The sequence below is a fragment of the Meles meles genome, chromosome 6, assembly GCF_922984935.1.
Source record: "Meles meles chromosome 6, mMelMel3.1 paternal haplotype, whole genome shotgun sequence".
Lineage (NCBI taxonomy): Eukaryota > Metazoa > Chordata > Mammalia > Carnivora > Mustelidae > Meles > Meles meles.
In genome coordinates, this window is record NC_060071.1 from 116,168,247 (window position 1) to 116,194,488 (window position 26,242).

A 26,242-nucleotide genomic window follows, 5' to 3' on the forward strand; every position below is an offset into this window, starting at 1 on the left:
AACTTTTCTGCCTTTTCATCTGTAAATTAGGAATAATAATAGTACTTATCTGTAAAATACTTTGAGTAAGCCTGGCACATACTAAACATTCAATAAACATTTGCTATTTTAATTTTCTATAAAATGAGGACAAAAATAACATAATAGGGTTATTATGAGGTCTGAATGAATAAATAGATCACTTTGCACAGGGACCTACTACATGTTCAGTAAATGAGGTACTATAATGGGATTGATGATAATTGTGATCATGCAGCAGATGTGTCTATGGAATAAGATTCCAGATTTGTAACAAAAGAGACCACACTGGAGCTCCATTGATTTGCTAATTGGTCAAGACACACAGAGTGAGTTGCAGCATTCTATTAGGCCACTTTACAAAACAAATCAACTTTTCTTTCCCAGCTGGTGCACAAGATGTGATAGATGAAAAATCCTATCCGATAAGACTTCCAAATTATCATCTTATTGTACCTGTTGTGGTATCAGTACAGTTTAGGATTGGCCACACTCCACAGATAGCCAAGGAAGTAAGAGTATATATTGGGGAAAGCTTTTACATTAGCTGTATTGATTAAAGATATGATATAAAACTTCTCCCACTATCAAGGGTTACCTAGAAGCTGTGAAAAATGGATAGGAACTTGTGATGCAGGCTGCTAGTATTCTACCCAACCTTAAATCTGTTTTTCTCTTCTACATTAATAGAATCCTCATCTTTTTTTTTTTTAAGGTAGGTACATTGAGGGGTGCCTGAGTGGCTCAGATGTTAAGCATCTGCCTTCAGCTCAGGTCATGATCCCAGAGTCCTGGGATCAGACCCCATGTCGGGCTCCCTCCTTAGCAGGGAAGCCTGCTTCTCTCTCTCCCACTCCCCATGTTTGTGTTCCCTCTCTCATTGTCTCTCTCTCTCTGTCAAATAAATAAATAAAATAAAATAAAAAAGAAAAAGGTAGGTACATTGACACCTTGAAGAAAAGACTATTTTGTAGGTAAGTGACAGGCAATAAAGATAAAAGCAGAAATGTGTGTGTGTGTGTGTGTGTGTGTGTGTGTGTTTGTAAAGATCAATGACTCTGCTGGAAGAGATCCCATTTTGCCATTAAGTTTCTCCTTTTTTACCTTAATTGAAGACATGGTAACCAGAGCTTTACCAAACAATTTGAACTATGAGGTGATCTTGATGATGGAAGCCACTTATGGAGAATGGTGAAAGAGAAAATTAAAAACTTGGGGCCCTGAGAGTCCCTGAGGATACTATGCAACCACCATCTCTATGGTGGTTTTCTTTAGATGACTTCTCTAGATGACTTCTACAAAAGAAGGAAAAAAACCTCACTCTTTTTTAAGCCAAGCTGCTCTTGTGTTGGGATATTCTGTAATATGCAGAACCATGTCCTTATACTGAGGGGAAACAGTATAAATAACAGAGCACTATTGAGATTTAATGGTTTGTGTGAGAGGAGTGAAGATGTAAGGAGAATTGGAGGCTAATGCTCAATGACTAAGGGATTGTGGGTGTACTTTGATCATACTGGTGAAATTTTATTAGATTAATAGGAAACAGGAAACTTATTTTATGGGAAAATATTTAATAATTCAGTGACATTGATAGTTTATCAAATCACATTTTGTTGGATATTGGGGATGGTAAAAACTGGTGAAATTGATAGATATGCCATAAGTCATTCTTTTTTTTTTTTTTTTTTTTTTAGTCATTCTTGTCTTTAGAATATTAACAGTTTTTTATAGGTTATTGTTGTTAACTTATTATACCATTGCTAAATGATGTATTTGTAGCTTTGTAGATTTTTATGGTAAATTGCTTTATATTAATGACACTTCAAATGTCTTCTCTCAAAATTTTGGATTGATAAATATAAGAAAAATGTGAGAAAACATTGGATTAGCCATTTTCTGTGGAAGACATTGAAAAAAGTTTATTTTGGAGGCTATGCAGTAAATGGTTGATATTCTTTACTCTTTTACAAAGAGTTGATTCTAAACATGCACTAAATTCAGGCTTTCACTTTTTAATGGTTTCTGTGACACCAAAATAATTGATTTGACACATTTAATTCAGTAGCTTTGGATCAAAAAATGTTTAGATTTCCTGAGTTAAGAATTTTACAATATCTCTTTTCTTTTGAGATTTTTATTTATTTATATGAGAGAGAGAGAGCTAGAGAGAAAGAGAGAGAGAACACACACACACAGAGGAGGAGGAAGAGAGAGAAGCAGACTTCCCACTGAGCAGGGACCTTACCATGGGGCTCAATCCTAGGACCCTGGGGTCATGACCTGAGCCAAGGGCAGATGCTTAACTGACTGAGCTACCCAAGCGCCCCTTCAGTCTCTTTAATCATGTTGCCCAATCTGTGTTTTAGTTTTTTTTTGGAATAACAGGCCTAGAAAGACTACAGAAGGTGTCATGTTTCATTGTAATTTAATGTGTTATATAGTTTTTTACCTTTGTTTTTTCCTTGTGGATCTATTCATTTCTTTCCATATATCTCTGTCCATTTAATTTTTTTAAAAGTTACTAAGTATTAATTACAGTACATACTTTACTCATGTCACTTTTTGTCAGCTTATTTCCTTTTATCTTTATTTTTAGATTTTCCTAGGCAGTACACAGAACTCAGGTGGTGTGGAAAATACTACATACCTTCAAATCTCTAGCTGTCCATTCAATGGGATAGAATATCTTCTTCAATAATAATTCCCTTGGTGGTGGCAATATAATATTCCATTGTATCATCATTAGGCTTTTAAAATTTTTTTTATTTATTTGACAGAGAGATACAGCAAGAGAGGGAACACAAGCGGGGGCAGTGGGAGGGGGAGAAGTAGTCTTTCCCCTGAGCAGGGAGCACTGACATGGGACTTGATCCTAGGACCCTGGGATCATTACTTGCTGAAGGCAGAGACCCAGTGACTGGGCCACCCAGGTGTCCTGTGTTATCATTAGTTTTTTAAGTCATTAGTACATGTTTGCTAATTTGATATATGTAATATTTCTAATTTGATATGCTTTAAAGTATCTTTAATGCTAATGAGCTTGAACATCCTTCCATTTATATTTTAATCATTTGTATCAATAGTGTAATGTAATCTTAAGCACATTAAGCACAATATCACATAATCTTAAGCAATCTTAAGCACATTAAGGGCTTAATGACTTGGGTTTGAATACTGTATCTTCTAGTTACTAACTTTGTGATTTTAAATATGTTTCCATATCTGATTGACAGCATAGTGTTGTGAAAAGGGCATTAAATTTAGAGACAGAAGACCTGTATTCTGACTTTATCATATACTAGCTTTGTAAATGTTTTAAGCAAATTACTTAATACCTGTGGGCTACAGTTCCTCATCTGTAAAAGGGTAGTAAATCATAGTTAATATTTTTGGGGGGATAAATCGAAAGCACAAGTTATATAGCACTATAGGAATGTAGAACAATAAAATAGTTTATCTTTAATTTTAAAAAATTACGGTTTTTGAGGCTTTTTGTCTTTTTTTCTTATCCTTCGTTATCTTATAACTGGAAGTTTGTATTTTTTGACTACCTACACTCAGTGTGCCCACCTCACACGCCCTTGCCTCTCTGGTAACCACCAATTTGTTCTGCGTATCATCTATGAGTTTGAGTTTTTTTAAGATCCACATTTAAGTGAGATCATACAGTATTTGTCTTTCTCTGTGTAACTTAAATTTCACTTAGCATAATGCCCCCCAAGGTCCATCTATGTTTTCACAAATATGATAATTAATATATATTTTAAGTATATTAAATATATTTTTAAATCTCTGAATAAGTGGACTTGTACAATTCAAACTAATGTTGTTTAAGGGTCAACTGTATACCACATTTTCTTTATCCCTTCATCTGTTGATGGCACTTAGTTTGTTTATCTGTCTTTGCTATTGTAAATAATATTGCAATGAAAGTGGGAGTGCAGATATATTTTCAAGATGGTGATTTTGTTTCGTCTGTATAAATACCCAGAAGTTGAGTTGCTGATCATATGGTACTTCTATTTTGAATTTTTTGAAAAAAACTTCATACTGTTTTCCATAGTAGTTTCATCCAATTACGGTCCCACCAACAGTGCACAAGGTTCTCTTTTCTGTATGATCTCACCAGCACTTGTCTTTTTGATAAGAGCCATTCTGCCAGGTGTGAGGTGATACCTAATTGTGGTTATATTTGCATTTTGCTTATGATTGGTAATGTGGAGCACCTTTTCAGGTTCCTGTTGGCCATTTGTATATTATCTTTGGCAAAATTTATTCAGATCCTCTGTCCGTTTTTTTAAATGCATTGTTTGGCTTGTTTCTGTTGACTTGCATGAGTTCTTTACATATTTTGGATATTAATCCCTTATCTGATATATATCTTGCAAATATTTTATCCCATTCCATAGGTTTTCTTTTCATTTTGTTTATGGTTTCCTTTGCTATACAGAAGCTTTTTTAGTTTGATGTAGTCCCATTTGTTTATTTTTACTCTTGTTGCCTTTGCTTTGGTGTCAAATCCAAAAAAATAATTTCTAAGACTGATGTAAAGGAAGTTATAAGATCTTATGGTTCAGAGTCTATGGGAATAAAGAAAGGCTAACCCATGGACATTTATTTACTAATAAATAATCACAGCTTTCATTTATCAAGCCCATACTACATACCAGTCACCATGACTAGCACTTTACCAAATATCTCAGTTCAAGACTATGATAAATATTCATTTAAACTAGCAAAGTAAATAAGGGTTAATAGTCTCAATCAAAATATTAAAATAATAGCTATAATAGTTATAGCCAATATGTTCTAACTCTAATTGGTTTGAAATGAATGTTATTAACTAATTTACAAAGAGGTTAAATACTATGGTTGCCGTCACAGCTAGAAAGTAGATGAAATGGGCAAACGCAGTTGATTATAAACCTTCCTCTCTATTAAATTTCTAATGATTATATTGCTAAATGTTACTGAGTGTATGTCTTTGTATAGATTTTTTTAGTAGTTGCTTTAAGTATTACCTGAAAGATACATAACTTATCAAAGGGTACTCATGTTGATGATTTACCAGTTTGAATGAAATATAGAAACTTTACCGCTCTGAAGTCCCATTACTCTCTCACTTACAATATAATTGTCTTAAATTTCCTCTACATGTGCTTAAAACCATAACAGACATTATCAAAACATAATGTAGAAAGTCAAGAAAAGAAAGGAAATTCTTTTATATTTACCCATTCTTTTGCTCTTTCTGTTGTTCTTTTTACCTTCTGGGATATATAACGCAAAAAGAAAACTCAAAACTCACTGCTATGTTATTGCTTTAATTCCTAGATTATTAGCAGCTCTGCCTTTTCTGTCTTTCACAGTCTTCTTGTACTTGTTTTATATAGAGTGTCCAGGGTTTTTAGCTGTCCTTAGCGGGAGGCATAGAGAGAAGTCTGTCTTTACCATCTTGGAATGAACCAAAAGTCACTTCACTATACTTTAAATGTAAAAAAAAATTAAGTGGAATTGTTTTCCAGTTTTCTAGTTTTCCTAACAGTGTGCTATTTGGGAGGAAAAGTTTGAGGTCTTTCAGTCTCTGAATTGAATTATACTTGAAATAATCCAGTGATATAGTTGCTTTAGGTGGAAGGAGATTTTCTAGCCTCCCTTGTAATTCTTAAAGTCAGCAAGCTATTCTTAACAGTAACCAAAAATAGCTATCATTGGTTTTGGTTCTGCCACTTAATGACTTTACAACTTGGGAAAGTTATTTAATCTCATTGTGCCTTAATTTCCTCCATTGTGAAATAGGGATAATAGTACCTACATCAGGAGGTTGTTGAGAAGATTGAATAGTATTATAATTGTGAAGTATTGAGAAAAGTACCCTGCACTCAGGAAACACTATATAAATATAGCTGTTATCATCATTACACTTTAGAATGATGGGCCCCCATGATAGCAATTATTACATTCATTTCAAAGATAAAAAATTCAGGCTCAATCTGCCTTCAGCTCAGGTCATGATCAGGGAATCTTGGGATTGGGCCCCACATCAGGCTCCCTGCTCAGTGGGGAGTCTGCTTTTTCCTCTGCCCATCACCATGCTTGTGCTCTCTCTCAAATAAATAAATAAAATCTTAAAAAAAAAAATTCAGGCTCAGAGCAAGTAAGATGCCATGCTTAATTCCTTGCTGACCCAATTCTGTATTGGTATGGACAGGATTTAGACCCAGTTCTGTCTGACCTTAGAGCATAGGGTTTCCAAGACATCATACTACATACTTATCAACATTAAATTCTTCTGCATCCTGCATTCAATAAATATAATAATATTATATTGTGTGTATTTGTCTTCATTAAAGTGGGCAATAGTATCTCACCAGTGGTTGTCCCATAACTTATTTAAACTTCTCTTTTCAGGATATATAAATTTTCTCTCTGCCACCTATCTGGCTCACATATTAGTGAATTATTAGCCAATAATATCATCATCATAGTCTCCATACATGCAGTAGCAAAGATTAGACTCTAAAGGGCTTTTATTCCTCTGATATGAAGATTAAAATGTGTGTTTATTTTTTAAATATATCCCACTAGAATTTTCTGTAACATAAAATGTTCATTACACTTTTGAATCTCTCTTGTTCTTTAGAAAATTTAAATCTGTTTGAATCTGAACTTTTTTTTTTTATAAGCATAGTTTTTTTTTTTATTTCCTCAAACTTTTCCATTTTATTTATTTTTTCAGCGTAACAGTATTCATTCTTTTTGCACAACACCCAGTGCTCCATGCAAAACGTGCCCTCCCCATTACCCACCACCTGTTCCCCCAACCTCCCACCCCTGACCCTTCAAAACCCTCAGGTTCTTTTTCAGAGTCCATAGTCTCTTATGGTTCGCCTCCCCTCCCCAATGTCCATAGCCCGCTCCCCCTCTCCCAATCCCACCTCCCCCCAGCAACCCCCAGTTTGTTTTGTGAGATTAAGAGTCATTTATGGTTTGTCTCCCTCCCAATCCCATCTTGTTTCATTTATTCTTCTCCTATCCCCCTACCCCCCCATGTTGCTTCTCCATGTCCTCATATCAGGGAGATCATATGATAGTTGTCTTTTATAAAGAGTTCTCTAGGAAGATTGTGAATCTCTCTTCATTACCTGTATGACTTAGAATTTTTCAATACATCTATCTGCCCTTCTTAGCTATTAAATGTAATTTTTTTAAAGTTTTTAACTTTAATTCTAGTATAGTTAAGATACAGTGTTATGATTAGTTTCAGGTGTACAGTATAGTGACTCAACAGTTCTATAGCACTGTATATATACATCATTACTCAGTCCTCCATCATGAGAAGTGTACACTTAATCCCCTTTACCTGTTTTACCCATTCTCCCCCAACTAACTCCCCCTCTGATATGCTTTATTTTCAATGAGCACCTTCAGTTAAAGTTATTACTTTTTTTTCAACAAGAACATTTTCTACCTGCAGTGTATTTCAGAGTATGTGGTTCTAAAAGACACAAACACACACACACACACACACACACACACACACACACACACACATATATACATATAAGACATTCCATCCAAGAAAAATAAAATACATATTTTCCTCAAATACAGAAGACTCCCCTGGTTAAATCATATAAAAAGATACATAACAAATGCTACAAATTTAAGAAGACTGGACTCATACCAAATAGATTTTCCCACCACAATGATACAAAACTAAAGATCAACAATAAAATAAAGCTGGGAAATCTATAATAGAAATATTAAATATTTAACATGTGAATATTAACATACTACTGCATAAGCAGTAGGCCAAATAAGAAATCAAACAGCAAATCAAAATATGTCTCAAACAAAAGAAGAAGAAAACACTATTCCAAAACCTACGGGCTGCAGCAAAAGCAGATGTTAGAGTGAAATTTATGCTATAAATGCTTGTATTAAGAAAATTCAAATAAATATTATACCACAAGGAACCAGGAAAAGAAGAAACTTACCTGAAATTTAGAGGAAGGAAATAACAAAGAAAAATCAGAAATAAATAAAATAGAGACCAGAATAAAAAAAAATGTAACATTGAAAGTAATAACCATTTAAGAAAAAGAAAAAGAACAAACACAAAATTGACAATAATTTAAGTACATTAAGAAAAAACAAAGAGGAGATTCAAAAACCAAAAGGAGAAGTGGAAAAAACAATACAACAGGTAACCACAGAAATACATAGTGTGATAACAGATTATTATAAACAATAATATACTAACAAATCATAACTTAGGGGGAAAAAAAAACAAATAATTTCTAAAAATGCATGATACCACAATCTAATCATCAATCTTGAATCCAAGAAGTGGGAAATCTTAGACCGTAATAAGAATGAAAGTTGAATTAGGAATCACAAAATCCCAGCACATGGTTTCACATTGGTGAATTTTACCAAACATTTAAAGATACAATGATGATGTTTATCAAAATCTTACAAATAAGGGAATATAGGGAACACATTCAGAATCATTCCATGAGGCCAGTACTACCCTGATATCAAAACAGGATAAAAATAATACAAGAACAGAAAAGTCTAGTTTGATCTAAGTATTGTTACTCCAACTTTCTTTTGACATCCATTTGTGTGATAAATGTTTCTCCACCATCTTGCTTTCAATCCGCAGGTGTCTTAAGGTCTAAAATGGGTCTCTTGTAGGCAGCATATAGATGGGTCTTGTTTGTTTGTTTGTTTTTATCCATTCTGACACTCTTAAGCCTTTTGATTGGAGCATTTAGTCCATTTACATTCAAAGTAATTATAATTTTTTTTAAAGATATTTATTAAGAGAGTGTGAGTGGGGGAAGGGGTAAGGGGGTAAGAGAGAGAATCTCAAGTAGATTCAGCTGTAAGCATGGAGCCCAACATGGGGCTTGATCTCACAACTCTGAAATCATGACCTGAGCCAAAATCAAGAGTTGGATGCTTAACTGACTGAACCACCCAGGTGCCCCCAAAGTAATTATTCATAGATGTGTATATATTGCCGTTTTGTTATTTGTTGTTATTTTTGGAGATTTTCTCTGATCCTTTGTTGTCTTTGATACTTTTAGTCTCTCCTATACACTCAAAGAGTCCCCTTTATTTCTTGTAGAGGTGGTTTAGTGGTCAAGAACTCCTTTAGTTATAGTTTGTATGGCAAACTCTTGTCCCCTCCTATTCTGAATGATAACCTTGCTGGATAGAGTATTCTTGGCTACAGATTTTTCCTATTCAGGACTTTGGATATATCCTGCCAGTTCTTTCTGGCTTGTTAGGTTTCTATTGAAAATTCTCCAGCTAGCCTTATGGGTTTTCCTTTGTATGTTAAGAATTTCTCTCTTGCTGCTTTTAAGATTTTTTTCTTTATCACTGTATTTTGCAAGTTTAATTACAGTATGTCTTGGTGTTGGCCTGCTTTTGTTGATTTTGATGGAAATTTTCTGTTCCTCCTGGATCTGTATGTCTGTTTCCTTCCCCAGATTAGGGAAGTTTTCTGCTATTTCTTGAAATATATTTTCAGTCCCCCTTCTCTCTCTCCTTCTGGGACTCCTATAATACAAATGTTACTGCATTTGATGTAGTCACTGAGTTCTCTAAGTCTATTTTCGTGCTACATAATTCTCTTGTTCAACTTCATTATTTTACATTATTTTGTCTTCTGGACTCTGCAGCTTTATCATGAATTGGCTTGAATGGAATTCTTTGTTTGAAATTATTTTTGGATATATTGCTTTCTGAGCATCTAGTTTTGACATTTCCTGTATATAAAAAGAAATGAGGGCACCTGGGTGGCTCAGTGGGTTAAGCTGCTGCCTTCAGCTCAGGTCATGATCGCAGGGTCCTGGGATCGAGTCCCACATCAGGCTCTCTGCTCAGTGGAGAGCCTGCTTCCCTTCCTCTCTCTCTGCCTGCCTCTCTTGTGATATCTCTCTGTCAAATAAATAAATAAAATCTTTAAAAAAATGAATAAACATATGAAAATGATTTTGAATCTTAGTTTTAATTCTTCTAAGGCTTGATTTTAATTTTATTTTGCCTAAGATTTTAACTGTAGGTATTAAATAAATATATGTACATGGGTAATATTCATGCATTCAGTTTTTAATTCAATAAATACTAATAAAGGACTTGCTCTGTTTTAAACATTGTGTTCTAAGCCCTTGTTCTACTAGTGCATACCTTTTAGTTTTGGAAATAAATAAACCAGTGAGTTGTGATAGTGAATAATAGAGGATGGTGAATACTTTTTTAAAAAGATAGGGTGTTGTAGCATTTTTGTAGGGTATTGTAGCCATTCTTCTTTCTTGCTTTAGGGTCCCAGTTTTGTTCTGGAACTACCCTTAGGGATAAATCCTGATTAGTCGGGGCGCCTGGGTGGCTCAGTGGGTTAAAGCCTCTGCCTTCGGCTCAGGTCATGATCTCAGGGTCCTGGGATCGAGCCCCGCATCGGGCTCTCTGCTCAGCGGGAAGCCTGCTTCCTCCTCTCTCTCTGCCTGCCTCTCTGCCTGCTTGTGATTTCTGTCTGTCAAATCAATAAAATATTTAAAAAAAAAAAATCCTGATTAGTCAAAGCTACAATGGTAATCCCATCCCACTTGTCAGTGACTTACTTTGTGAGGCACAGGTGAGTCAGTCTTGGGTAATAAAATGTGCAAATCTTCTAGGGGAGACTTCTGTCAGTAGTTTCCTCTTCCTTAAAATGAGACGGACTAAAGGAGATTACCAATTGTTCCTTGGTAATGTATGTACCATAATTACATGTAGTTGGGATTGAGGCAGCCAACTTGTTCATGAAGAATGCTAGCCTTAGCCTTTGAGAAGGATGAAAATAGATTTTTGGAGTGATTAAATAATAACTTTTTGTCTACTGAGAAATTAAAATTTCCTTATTTTTAAAGTTATTTTGAGTTAGATTTTCTCTAACTTGTATCCTAACATGTTATAATTGATAGATACAGTTTATCAGGGACTGTCTCTGAAAAGAAGTGACATTTAGGTAGAGATAAGAATTATAAGGATGAGCCAAAAGAATTATAGTACAGGTGGAAGGAACAGGAAGAATGAAGGTGCCATGATAGGTAAGAACTTGACAGAAGGCTAGAATACCTACTTTCTAATGACCAAGGGAAAAATAGTAGTAACTAATGCAAATCACCATTACATATATTATTTTATGTAATCTTTACAATTATGTGAGGAGATACTGTTATTCCAATTTTATAGTTGGGTAAACTGCCCATATATTTATAGCCAGTCATTTGAAATGGTTGCTGTTTCTACTCTATCATACTGCCAATCAAGTATGTATTATGTAATACTGGATAATCATATAAAATGGTAAGGGTATACATTTTATTTGCATTTTTTAGTATTACTACTTTTTGGCAGTTTTAATCTATTCAGGCCAAAGGTACACATGCCCAGGCCAGATTTTTTGACCCATTTGAATAGTACAAATTAATTGTATCAGTAAACACAGCCTGGTGTGTTATCTTGAATTAAGGTGAGTGAGATACTCCTGATAGAAACCTCATAAATGTGATTATTTGTTTTCAGTTCATAATGAGGAAGATTAATTTTTAAGATATTGGCTGGTTTCAGTGAATTTAAATAGAGTATTTTGTGCTTATGTATTCAGGATGCCTAGCATTTTAAATTCATATGTGGGTATACTGTGACCTTACCGATAAGCACTGTGAAAGTATGATAGATGAGTCTGTAAGTAATGAATGAAAATTAAATTTTATAGACTTGGTAGGGGCTATTTGAAAATTTCCTTTTCTGACTTCTCTTATCCTCCCTTTTCCCCTCCACTGCCTTCTTTTCTCCCCTTCTACTTTCTTCCTCCCTGCCTTTATTCAACATTTCAGTTTTCATTCAATAAATACTAATAAAGGGCTTACTCTGTTTTAGGCACTGTGTTCTAAGTCCTTGTTCTAGTTCATACCTTTTAGTATTGGAAATAAATAAGCCAGTGTGTTGTGATAGTGAATAATAGAGGATGGTGAGTGCTTTTTAAAAAAAAAAAGTTACATCAGTGCTTTTACATAAATAAAAGTTGATTTCAACTAGCATTAAAGGGCCATTTTAATTTATGATACTATTTTTACTTGTTTTTTCCCACTTTCTTAGATTAATAAACACAAAACTTCCCTTTTTCCATATGGAGGCTGGACAGTAAGTAGTAGTTTAAGTAAATGATATATAACAGTACTTAATTTAAAAATGAATTTAGATCAAATGGGAAGATATTTAAGTCTTGGGTATATGTTAATCTAGAACTGGATTCTATATGTACAGGGATTTTAAAATATTTGTACTTTTCTTTCTTTTCTTTTTTTTTTTTCTCCAAGATTTTATTTATGTATTTGAGAGAAAGTACACAAGAGGGTGAGAGAGAGCATGAGTGGGGTGGGGGGTAGAGGCAGAAGAAGAGGGAGGAGAATCCCCATTGAGCAGGGAGCCTGACTTGGGGCTCAATCCCAACTTGAACTGAAGGCAGACACTTAACCAACTGAGCAACTCAGTGCCCTCTCACCCAAATTTTTGTACAGTATAATTGATAACTAGCTTTCTCTCAAAGTTTTATTTATGTTTCCCTTTATCAACCTGATAACTTTTAAAAGGTTTTATTTATTTATTTGACAGAAAGAAACCACAGGTAGGCAGAGAGGCAGGCAGAAAGAGAGGAAGGAAAGCAGGCTCTTTGCTGAGCAGAGACCCCGATGTGGGACTCGATCCAGGACCCTGGGATCATGACCTGAGCTGAAGGCAGAGGCTTTAACCCACTGAGCCACCCAGGTGCCCCTCAACCTGATACCTTTAAAATGTAATAGTTACACTTAACTTCTACATTATAGTAATCACTGATTAAATTTGTTGAATAAATGATTTTCTTTTCTGTTGAAATTTTCCATTTCATTTCATTACAGTGAATTACTTCAAGAAGTAGTCTGTAGTAGTGATTTGGTTTTCCCTCTTTCCAGTTAAGAAAATAAATTCTTCTAAAGATAACTCTCTGAACTATATATTTTATAATAATAACTAGTGTATAATTTAGGGACTCATCATTTGAGTATTTGTGATTATTTATTTTGTTTGGAGGAGGTTAGGCTACTAAGAAGACTGAACACAGTTTATGATTTGTTAATTATATTACTAGTTATTTGAGTTGATTCTTAACTATTTTTGAAATGTTTACAAAATACAATTTTTGCATTAACATTTGGATTGAAGTTTATTATATCTAAAGAATAATCACCTTTGGAATTTTTTCATAAAAAGACAGAATGTACAGTGATTTGGTGAAAAAACTCATTGAAACTCAAGATGCAAACACATAATTTAGTCATTTAATGAATTAGCAGCCCTCAATTATTGACATTCTCAAGTACATTAAAAAATGGAGATAGTTTTAAACTTTCTCTTAAAATGTTTTTCAACTGTATTGAAGCATAATTTATATCAATAAAATGTACCCATGTTGAGCGTACAGTTAGATGATTTTTCTCAAATACATACCTTCATGTAGCTGTCATTCCTCTTTTTAGTCAGTCCCTGGCCCTTTGTAGTAATTTCTTTGGTCTAGAATTTCATATCAATGCGTATGTTTTTTTATCCCTGGTATCATTAGCCTGGCATGTTATTGAGATTGATCCATATTGTATATATTAGTAGTTTGTTCCTTTTTACTGTTGAATAATGTCCTATTATATGAATAAGTCACAATTTGTTTATCCATTCATGTGTTGGTAGATACTTGGATTTTTTCATAATTTTGGCTCTTATAAATAAAGCAGTTGTGAACATTCTTGTAAGAGTCCTTATATGAACATGTGTTTTTATTTCCCTTATAAATACTTAAGAGTGGAATTGTTGAGTTATATGGCAAATATATATTTAGCTTTTATGAGACTGTCAAACTTTTTTCCCCATTTTTCTTTTCTAGAAAAATTTATGAAAAATTGCTGTTATGTCTTCTATAAATATGTTTGGTGGAATTCACACATAAAGCCATATGAGCCTGGAGTTTTCTTTTTGGCAAGATTTATAAATACAAATTCAACATCTTTAATGGTTATGAGCCTGTATATCTATTTAGATTGTCTATTTCTTTTTGATTGAGCTTTGGTTATTTCTTTTAAGAAATTTGCCAGTTTCAGGTCTGGCTTTGTATTTGTTGACACAAAGTTGTTTACAAAATTCCCTTATTATCTTTTTGTAGCATCTGTAGTGATTCTCCCTCTTTCATTCCTAATATTAGCAACTTATGTCTTATTTTCCCCCATTGATTAGGTCAGCTGAAATCTCAAATTTATAGGTCTATTCAAGGGGTTTGTTTTTGGTTTTATTGTATTTATTTCTATTGCTTATCTGTTTTATATTTCATTGGTAGAATTTACATTTTGAATCTTTTACCTATATTACCAAACTTTCAAATGCTGTCATACCTCTTGAAGGATAATGTAGGAACTTTAAAGTAATATCTTTCCTTTTTCTGCCTGTCGTCCTTTATTATTATCATACATTTCATGACATTGTTACATGTCCCATAATACCTTGTCATTACTTTAGTTTTAAAGATTAAAATTTATTTTAGAAGAAATTAAAATGAGGTTTCATTTATATTTACCATGTATTTAATATGTCTATTTGAATCCATTGTTTATATTCACATTTCCATCTATAATCAGCCTGATAAGCATCCTTTTACATATGTCTTTGGTGGTATCTGCTGCCAACAAGTTCTTTCAGCTTTTGTTTTCTGAAAATGTATTTGTTTTGCCTTTATCTTAAAAAAAGAACAAAACTTTTTATTTTGGAATGATTTTAGAATTACAGAAAATTTGCAAAGAAAGTATGGAGGATTTCCATATACACTTTTCCAGGTTTCCCATCTTACACAGCCATGGTAATTTGTCAAAACTAATAAATTAACAGTGGTACAATATTATTAACTAAATTACAGATCATATTGGATTTCACCAGTTTTTCCATAGCATCCCTTTCTCTTCTGAGATCTAATCCAGGATATCATGTTACATATAGTCATTATGTCTCCTTGGTCTTCTCAAATCTTTGATAGTTTCTTGGTTGTTTCATGTTTTTTTACGATCTTGATAGTTTTGAAGAGTACATTCTGGTCAGTTTGGGTTTGTCTAGTATCTTTCTCACTATAAGAATGGAGTTAAGGGGTTTGCAGATGAATATCATAGATGATGTGCCCTTCTTCAGTACCATTTAGAATTGTTCCATCATTGTAAAAATTTCCTCTGCATCCCTTTTCTAATCTACCTTTTCTTGCATCTTTAAGCCTTGGCTACCACTGATCCCTTTTTCTTTTTTTTTTTTTAAAGATTTTATTATTTATTTGACAGAGATCACATGTAGGCAGAGAGGCAGTCAGAGAGAGAAGGAAGCAGGCCCCCCGCTGAACAGAGAGCTGGATGCAGGGCTTGATCCCAGGACCCTGGGATCATGACTTGAGCTGAAGGCAGAGGCTTTAACCCATCGAGCCACCCAGGTGCCCCCACTGATCCCTTTTTCATCCTAGTTTTCCATCTTTCATAATGTTAAATAAATGAATCACATGATGTGCAGCTTTTGATTCTGGCTTCATTCACTTAGCAAAATATATTAAAGATTCATCCATTTTGATGAGTGGGTCAATAGCTCATTCCTTTTTTTTAAAAAAGCAATTTTATTTATTTATTTGACAGAGAGGGAGAGAGATCACAGGTAGGCAGAGAGGCAGGCAGAGAGAGATAGGGGAAGCAGGCTGCCTGCTAAGCAGAGAGCCTGATGTGGGGCTCAATCCCAGGACCTGAGATCCTCAGTGCAAGACACTGTTAAGAGAATGAAAAGGTAAGTCACAGATTGGGAGAAAATATTTGAAAAATAACTTATCTGATAAAGTATTTGTATCTAGGATAGGTAAAGAACTCTTAAATCTCAACAATAAACAAATACTCTAATATAAAAATGGCAAATGATCACAATAGACACTTCACCAAAGAAGATATATGGATGGCAAATAAGTACAAGAAAAGATAATCACTTGCTTAATATCAGTTTGTTATTAGGGAAATTGAATGCATATTGAAACTACATCAAGATACCACTCTACAGCTATTTTAATTGCTTTAAAAAATTAGCAAGATCGAATCCTGGAGAGATTGTGGAGTAACAAAAATTCTCATTCATTGCTGGTGATAACTCAGGATGAGCAGCCACTTCGGAGTATAGTATCGCCCCTTTTTTTTTAAAAAATAAACATACATTTTCCTTAGGACACAACAGTCCCACTTCTAGGTATTTACCCAAGTTAAGTGAAAACTTAAGTTCACAGAACACTGCTTTTTAAAAAAGAAAATATTTTCACTGGTTAGCAAAGTGTAGTTTGGCCTTTTTTTTTTTTTTTAAATTTCAGCAACTTTAAAAGATGTTGTTCCATTACCCACTAGCTGGTACTTTTTCTAAGAAGCCCCCTGAAATTATTTTTACCATGTATGTGTTTTTTCCATGACTTATTTTCTCCTTTAAATTATGATTTTATTTGTATTTTAAAATACTTTGGAAATTCTGTATGTGCCTAAAACTAAGCATATTTTCAGTGTACATTACTTTAAGTTTAATGTCAGGTTTTGTTCTGAGAAGTCCTTTTTCAAGCTGAATGTCAAAATGGGGAAATGCCCATAGATTTTCCCTGGCCCTGAAGCTAATGATGTAAATTGCTTCCTTGCTAATGATATTGGATGAGTTTTATTTGAGTTTTTCACCTAAACAAATTTTTAGTTCACAATGATGGTTACTGCATGATGATACAGCTGCGGAGAAAGCTATAAAATGCCATATCACCTAAAGATAAGTGCTATAAAATGGCTACTTTAAAATTTTCCTTTTTATCAAATCTCCTACAGATTTTTTTCCTAGATAATTTTATCTTTGGTTAATTTTAAAAATTGTTATATACAACTAATGAATCATTGAATACTACATCAAAAACTAAGGACGTACTATATTTTGGCTAACCAAACATGCTAAAAATAAATAAATAAATAAAATTGATATGTAACATATTAGTTTTCGGCATATAACATCATGATTTGATATTTGTGCATATTGTGAAATGACTACCACAATAAGTCTAGTTACCATTTGTCACTTTATGGGTTACAAATTTTCTTTTTCTTGTGATGAGGATTTTTTTTTTTTTTTTTTTTAGATTTTATTTTTATTTATTTATTTGACAGAGAGAGAGATCACAAGTAGGCAGAGAGAGAGGAGGAAGCAGTCTCCCCGCAGAGCGGAGAGCCCGATGCGGGGCTCGATCCCAGGACCCTGAGATCATGACCCGAGCCGAAGGCAGCGGCTTAATCCACTGAGCCACCCAGGCGCCCCAATGATGAGGATTTTTTTTATTGCTCTGTCCTCAAGTCCATTGACCTTTTCCCCTATAGTATCTAATCTGTTCTTTAATCCTTTCCAGAAAATTTTTTAAACTTTCAGCGTTTTTTTTAACTTAGAGAAATTGCATTTTTGTTGTAGCTTTTATTTGTTTCTTTTTCAGTATATTGATTTTTTAAATCTAAATCTTAGTATGTATTTTTAGTAATTGTTTTAGTTTCCTTGTCTGCCTTCATCACATCTGTCTTAGGGGTTTGTTTTAAATTGACTGATTTTCTTATTGGCTCTGAGTCACATTTTCCTCCTTTTTGACATCATGGTAAAAACAGTTTTGGGGGTAAAAGTAATTCACAGTTTATTAAACCATATTTCTGTTGATGGGCAATTATGTTTTTTTCCACTTTGGAGCTATTGCAAAAAGTGTTGTGATGAGTAGCTTTGTAAAATGCATTTTGTTCATATGTTAAAACACATCTTAGTATAAATTTCTGCTAGTGGAATTCTCATCAAAAGGAATGTTTTTACAGAAATACTTGATGTATAATGCCATATTTCCCTTTGCATAGTGTATAAGTGTATACATACTTGTATTAAATGAGTGCTGAATTATTTTTGAGATTAGAAGACCACCCTCTTATGAACATCGTTCATAGCAAAACAAGTCTTTGTTCTGACTCGTAGTCAGTTCTGTAGAATACTGTTATATCCTCGTCTTTTGCCCTTAGCATTAAAGGTAAGCCACTTGAATGTGATTCTTGGAAACATCATTTCCACATAGTCAGATGCTAAAGGAAGTAGCTTTGGTCATTTTCTTGTTAGATATAAGAACAGTCAATTTGACAGTGTTTTAAGTGGTACCGCATTTGTTGTTTTTCACAGAATGATTAAACTAGTTGTATTTTTTAAATCAGTTGGTATAGTTTATATTCAGTTTCTCACTGTATCACTCAGTATGTTAGTTGCTGCAAGAAGAGGCTTTTTTTGAGGTTGTATCTGTGGAATTACTTCCCTTTGCAATTAGAATCCTCTAGAATATCACCTCTTGAGGGCAGAGATTCTCATTTGTCTTATTCACTGGTACAACTCCAGTGCCTAGGACAGAGTCTTTTATATTATAGGGACTTACTAAGTATTTTTTGAATGAATGAGTGAGTGAATCATGGTGCTGTATAAAATTAGGTGAAGTACATGGTAAATTTGTTCCACATGTTGTCCATTACAAATGTTGATTAAAACCACGTATATAGGGTGTCTGGGTGGCTCGGTGGGTTAAGCCTCTGCCTTCGGCTCAGGTCATGATCTCGGGGTCCTGGGATCGAGTTCCGCATCGGGCTCTCTGCTCAACAGGGAGCCTGCTTCCCTCTCTCTCTCTCTGCCTGCCTCTCTGCCTACTTGTGATCTCTCTCTGTCAAATAAATAAATAAAATCTTAAAAAAAAAACCACGTATATATTTTAAAATAAATAGAGCGTAATATATAAATTGCTACACTGAGTGAAGTAACTTATTTAGAAGGTAAACTACTCATGCCATCTCTCAGATGTGCTCCCTTCTTTACTGCAGCTATGAAACTTTACCCTGTCTTCTCAAGATACTAAATTCTCTCCTCTCAGAAATCCTAGAGTGGTCATCTATATCATATATCTTATGTTCATCCTTTCTGTTTTGTATTTTGAATTATGATTTCATTTTTGCTATTATTTTGAATTTTTTATACTTATTTTTTATTTTCTAAATATTATAAATTTCTATAATTTTCTATAATAATTTTCTATAATTTTGTTTTCTATTATTTTCTAAATTTTATACTTTATTTTCTAAGTTGTTGCTCTGGGGAAATGTTATACTTAATGAGATGATGGAAATGTTCTATATCTGCACCATTCATAATGGTAGCCATAGGCACAAGTGGCTACTGAACATTTGAAATGTGGCTACTGTGACTGAGAATAAATATTTAATGTTAATTCTACTTTAAGTAATTCCATGTGACAAGTAACTATTGAAGCAGACAGCACAGTTCTAGGGCTTACAATATACATTTTTAACTTATCAATCTAATGTGCAGTGAGAACTTGACTACAGTGTACTTCATTTAACTTTTTCTTTTTAGTAGTGCAATTTTGCTGACACAGAGTGTTTTTCAGCATTTGTTTTTTCCTGGAAATGACTATTTTTGAAAGATATTTTCACTGGTTATAAGTTGACATTATCCCCACTCCCATCCCCTCTACCCAGTATTTTTTTTTAAAGATTTTATTTATTTATTTGACAGACAGAGATCACAAGTAGGCAGAGAGGCAGGCAGAGAGAGAGGAGGAAGCAGGCCCCCCACCGAGCAGGTAGCCCGGTGAGGGGCTCGATCCCAGGACCCTGAGATCATGACCTGAGCCGAAGGCAGCGGGTTAATCCACTGAGCCACCCAGGCGCCCCTAGTTTTAACTTTTGTCCAGTTTTCTGATAAGCCTGTTGGAGGTCCTCTGATATTTTATTTTTGTTAATTTGGCATTTTATCTGCTGAATCCTCCATCTGTTCATGTATGTTGTCCATACTTTAGACTTTTTAATATATTGGTTATAATTATTCCGAATTTTCTGTCTGATAGTTCTAACATCTAGTTCATTTATGGGTCTGGTTCTGGTGTGCTTGCTTTATCTCTTAGAAATGGTTTGTTATTTCTTGTTTTTTTTAATGTGTCTCATGATTTTTATTGCATGCCAGACATTATAAGTACAGAGCTGTAAAGACTGAGGTCAATAGTATTTATGCCCAGAAATGGGTATTTTTCTTTTTAAGGCTGATTGTTTATGTATGGATGGGGATAGAGTCATTCTAGTCAGTGATTGAGTTGGGGTTGTTTCGTTGTTGTTGTTTTTGCAGTTGTTACCTTCACTGAGGCAGAGACTTAAAATTCTTGGAGTAGTGGAATGCTGTTACTTCATTCTTAGCATGAGGCCCAGACTGCTAAGATTGCTCAGTATTCTAGTCAATCCTTAGCCTTTACCATGTCTTGGATGACTGCCTAACAAGATAATCTCTTTCAGTGTTCTAATTTTTGATTAGTTGCTAGAGAGTGTGGTTTGTTTTGTTGTCTTTCTTGAAAGAATGTTGAGTTTTGTTTTGCTAGGCATTTAATTCACTTTTAGATCACCTTGGTGCTTTTGTAGCTTGTTTTTAAGTTTTGTTCTAGCTTTTGTTAGCCTCTTCTTAATTCTATGGCTAGAGTCATTAAACTCTGGCTTATGAGCTAAATATGATCCATAGCCTGTTTTTGTATGGCTTTTGAGGTAAGAATGGATTTTACATTCTTAAAGGGCTGTAAAGAAACAAAAATAAAAGTGAAAAATATGTGATAAAGACTGTATATATCTCATGTAGCTTATGATATTTATTATCCTGCTCTTTAGAGAAAAGTTTCTGATCCCTGCTCTAGGGCTTACTTAACCCTAATTTCTTTTTTTAACAATTTATTTACTTTTTATTTTCTTTTTTAAAATTATTAATATAAATGTATTATTTGTTTCAGGGGTACAGGTCTGTGATTCATCAGTCTTACACAACACACACCTTCCCCAGTGTCTATCACCCAGCCACCCCATCCCCTCAGTGCCCTCCCCTCCAGCAACTCTCAGTTTGTTTCCTAAGATTAAGAGTCTCTTAAGGTTTGTCTCCCTCTCTGGTTTTGTCTTGTTTCATTTTTTCCTCTTTTCCCCTGTGATCCTCTGCCTTGTTTCTTAAATTCTGCACATCAGAGAGACATATGATAGTTGTATTTCTCTGATTGACTTATTTGGGTTAGCATAATACCCTCTAGTTCCATCCATGTTGTTGCAAATGGCAAGATATCAATATATGATGGCTACGTAATATTCCATTGTATATATATATATACCAACCTAATTTCTGAGATGTTTTATTTCTTGGCTTTCTGCTGAATGCACCAGGTTTTCTATGTGGCATTTTCATTGTTTTTGGTTGGAACTCATAGGTTTTCCCCTTTATACAATTCTGAGACATATTCACTTTTCAGTTACCTAGTATTTATTTTTTCTTGATAATTTTCTTTGCGAGCCTCATGAAGTCTTATGCATGCAGAGCTTAGTATCTTATACACATTTTTGGACCCTTTTCTCTGGGCAGCTCCCTCCTCTTCAATATATTGACTTGTAGATGTTCTTCTCCTTAAACTTCTTAAACTTTAGTGTCTAACATCACTTTGGGAAGACAGCTGTGCTTTGCCTGGGTTCTCCACTTTTGTGTTGGTATTCAGTAAATTTTAGGCAGAAAGCTGGAGTGATTATAGGATTTACCTTTGATTGTTAACCTTATCTCAGGCATCACAGTCTTGTCTGGCTATTGCCCAATCTTGAAAACAGGTTTTCTAAATATTTAAGTTTTCTAGTGAGTGCAAGTCTAGTACCAGTTACTCGTTCATGGTTAAAAGTAGAATGCTGGTTAGCAAACAATAAAAGTGCCTTTAGACTTCTAATATAGCAGTAAACTAATAATTACAATTTTATTTATTGAACTGTTTATTTGTTCTAAATTGAGTTTAGTTTTTATAGTATTTGTAAGATGTGTTAGCAGGATATATAAGAAAATGTGATTGATTAAGTTCTGTCTGGCATCTTGAATGCCCACTCTGTGCCTTAGATTTTGTACAGCTTGCTGGGGACAGAAAGAATAACACATGAACTGAAGACCAGGCACTCAGCCCCAATAGGAAGTAGGCACATATACTATTTATCTATTGTTACATAACAAATCACCCTAAGACTAAGTGATTTAAAAACAATTATTATGTGTTGGTTAAGAATCTGGTCATGGCTTAGCTAGATCTTCTGGCTATGGTGTTTCCAAAAGCCTGAAATCAAAATGTGGACCAAGTTTCCGTCACATCAAGGTTTGACTGGTGCAGAATCCTTCCAAGCTTACTCACATGGTTGTTGGCAGATTCTATTCCATTCCACATGGGCCTTTTCATATGGCAGCTTCAGAGTAATAAGAGAGAATAAGCAAGATAGAAGTATCAGTCTTTTATAACCTTATCTCAGAAGTGAAATCATATCACTTTTGCTGTATTCTATTTAAGAAGTGAGTCAGTAGGTCCAGCCCACACTCAGGAGGAGATTACACAAGGCAGGAGTACAGGACACAGGGATTCTTGGCAGCTATTTTAGGCACTGCCTATAATAATACGTGGTATATAAATTATGCAAAATGTTATAAATGGGTCTATAAAATAACAGCATTAATATATGTAGCATAATAATAATTTGCTACTGGTATGCTAACTGCTTCCTATAGATTGTTTTATCTAAGCTTTTTCTAGTAGTCTATGGGAAAGGTAGTATATATTATATCCATTTTACAGATAAAGAAATTGAACTTCAGTATGGTTACCTTGCTGTGATGTAGCAGAGCAAAGATTCTAGTCCAGGCTTTGCCTATTCTATACTTATATATATATTTTTTAAAGATTTTATTTATTTATTTGACAGAGAGAGATCACAAGTAGGCAGAGAGGCAAGCAGAGAGAGTGAGAGGGAAGCAGGCTCCCTGCCGAGCAGAGAGCCCGATGCGGGACTCGATTCCAGGACCCTGAGATCATGACCTGAGCCGAAGGCAGTGGCCTAAACCACTGAGCCACCCAGGCGCCCCTATACTTATATTTTTAATCTCCATATCTTATTAACTTATTAAAATACTATTACCTTTTATTGAGCACCTCTTATGTGCCAAGCATTATAAGTACATTATATATTAACACCATTTAAGCCTCATAGTAACTTTATTAAAGCTCTCAGTTTTACTGATTATATACTTTAGCTTTCAGATTCAAGAAATTACTTTGAAAAATTACATATATTTTATATTTCAGAGACATTAAGCAAATATAACCCAAAGATTCTCTGTAAATACAAAAAACAAAAACAAAAACCATTTAAATACCTACTACCCTAAAAAAAAAGTGGTATCACTAATTAAATTTGTGGAAGGAAGCCTGACACATGTCAATCCATTTAATATTCTGCAATATATACATGCATGTATATGTATATACGTATTCTGCTGATGAAAGATGGTATGTGAATCTCAAACAGGAATGAATTTATAAATACTTAAAAAGAAAACAGCCCACTCCTAGAAGAAATCTCAACAAACACTTCTGTATAAATTTTAGTTAGAAATTAGTTCATGTAGTTAATGTTGAAATATGTTTACTAATAAATTTGAAATATTTTCACTAATAAATTCTTTCACAAATTGAGTGGCTTTCATATCAAGATCTGTACATACTTTCTTCAGTCATCCCATTGTCTTTGCAAAATGAATCTTTTAGATGAGGAAAATAAGACAAAGTAAAGAGAAATTATTTTCTTATGTTTGAAGGGTACCGTAAGTTGATATTATGGTCTTTTAGACCAGTTTATTTTAATTATTTGAGAGTATCTTGTAAGGTGCTGACAACAGTAAATCCTAAAGCTTATGGATGACTTTATTTTTGAACCATTTTCCTTATAGTAATAGTACTCTCTTACTTTCTGCATTCAGATTTGCTTTCTTAAGTGGGGCATAAAATGTAGTTGAAGCTGATGTGCATGAATTATGTCATATTAGCATATGTCATGTATGACATCCTTCACTCACTCATTCAGTTATTTATTTATTCAAAAATGTTACTAGTACCTACTAAGTGCCAAGCACTGCTCTAAATATTGGGATACATCAGTGAACAAGATGGATAAAAGTCATGGAGTTTACATTTTGACAGGCATGGTTCAAATAATGGGCTGCTGCTGTTAATTAAGAAAATGACAAGATTTTGCTCCTATAATAATTTTCAGTGTATTTTCACAACTCCTGTAATATGTAGTAATTTAATATTTTGGTTATTTCTGATTGTAGTTTATAAGAATTTAAAGTATTTTGTATAACAAATTTATGTTTCTATAGACTTTTGTTTCTGTTCGAGTTATATTTTTGCTGGCTTTGATTTTATAATTTTAATAAAATGTTACAGTAAATCTTTTTTTATTTAAATGATTCTTGTTTAGAAAGCTATCTTTTCTTTTGTTTATCACAGTTATCTTTCCAAGTTAACTGTTGCTATGAAGGCAAAGATAAAAAAATTTAAAATTTGGGGCACCTGGGTGATTTGAGCATCCAGCTCTTGGTTTCAGCTCAGATCATGATCTCAGGGTCCTGAGATCAAGCCCTGCATGAGTCTGTGCTCAACATGGAGTCTGCTTGGGATTTTCTCCCTTTCCCTTCTCCTCCCACCCTCCACTCCCATGTGCGTGCGTGCTCTCTTTCAAATAAATAAATACAATCTTTTTTAAAAATTTAGTATCTTATTGGTATAGCTTAGAATTAACTAGACTTTTTAATAGTTTTTTTGGCATATGTTATAACAGCAATTTACAGTGTTGCATATGTTGTCACAGACAGTATTAACTTAAATGTTAATAGTTAAGCTTCTTTTGTTGAGTTACTGAATTAAATCCACCCCTTAGGCCATTAAAGTGGATTCATTCTTTTTTTTTTAATTTGCTTTTTTAACCAGGAAGCCCTGATTATCTACTTTTTTCCATATATGACATCTTATGACTGATCTTTGACCCTGAAATGTTGAATAGTCCTTAATTCTTATGTTTTAGTGAATAGAGGAGGTTACCTGAGATTAGAGGAACAGGGTTTTGGGCAAGGATTTTGAGAGGGACAAGAATGAGCAGTGGAGTCACTAACAAGACTGTTCTCAATAAACTTAAGCATATTTATTAAAACAACAGACAAAATGCCAAGTTTTCTTTTGGATTATTGCTTTTTTAGTTGGTTTTCAAGCAATTCTCAGTGAGTACAATTCTTTTCACTGTGTGTTTTAACTAGTGTAAACCAGTAACAATGAAGATAATAGCATAGAATAGGAAGGAAGTAGAACACTTGTTTGAAGAGATTTGCTTTTCTTTGAATACTTGGGCACTTAAAAACAGCTGAGATTTGAATTTCAAAAATAGGAAAACAGCAGCTCTGTACTAATTTTTGAGGCCTTTTCTCCAACTTTTCTGTCTAATCTTTAATAACTGCTTAATTAATGCCCAAATGCTCATCACATTCAGCCTTCCATACAGAAACTATTTCTTATCTTTTCTCTTTTTTACAAGGAACTCTGTGCCTGGAGATACAGCTTCTCTTACATAGTTCTGGAATTATCAAATGGTGTTAAATTATATCTTTGCCTACAGTTTTTTTCTTTGCAGAAAAAACTGTTTTGTTTCTAAAGGGAATTCTAAGCCTGATGCTGAGGTGACAGATGAAACCCACAGCCAAGCCTGAGAAAACATGTGCATGTGTAACTTAAGATGCACAGTGACTAAGATATAACTGGTATAGACTTATGTTACAGTTATTGGTATTTTTTAATAAATTCAAAGAAGGGATAATCTAACCTAATCTATGTAAACCTTTGCTTGTGATATTTGGAGTGGTTACCAGCTGCTTAATGGATGCCATAACCTTTGCTTAGCTAATATATATGTCATTTTTAGATTTTTAGAATTTTATCAGTGACAATTTGCCTGTCGCCTACAGAGTTAAGTAGTAGTATCATGGCAGCTGAGCAGTGAGATGGAGATCTCACTGAGATCTTATGAGAATGAGAACATGTTTCTGTTTGAGATAATGGAAACATTGGGTCAAATATGTATATAATTTGGTTTTGATTGCTCAATCAAAGATACAATCTTTTGATCTCCATGTATTATCTATTGCACAATGACGTAAGAAG

At 33.9% G+C, this 26,242-nt stretch overlaps 1 protein-coding gene across 7 annotated transcripts in view; it reads left to right on the top strand.

The window, feature by feature from the left end:
* The window catches only part of FUT8 (fucosyltransferase 8), a 398,079-nt gene that overhangs the window by 219,247 nt on the left and 152,590 nt on the right, over positions 1-26,242 (top strand). The gene's annotated exons all lie outside the window — the stretch shown is intronic.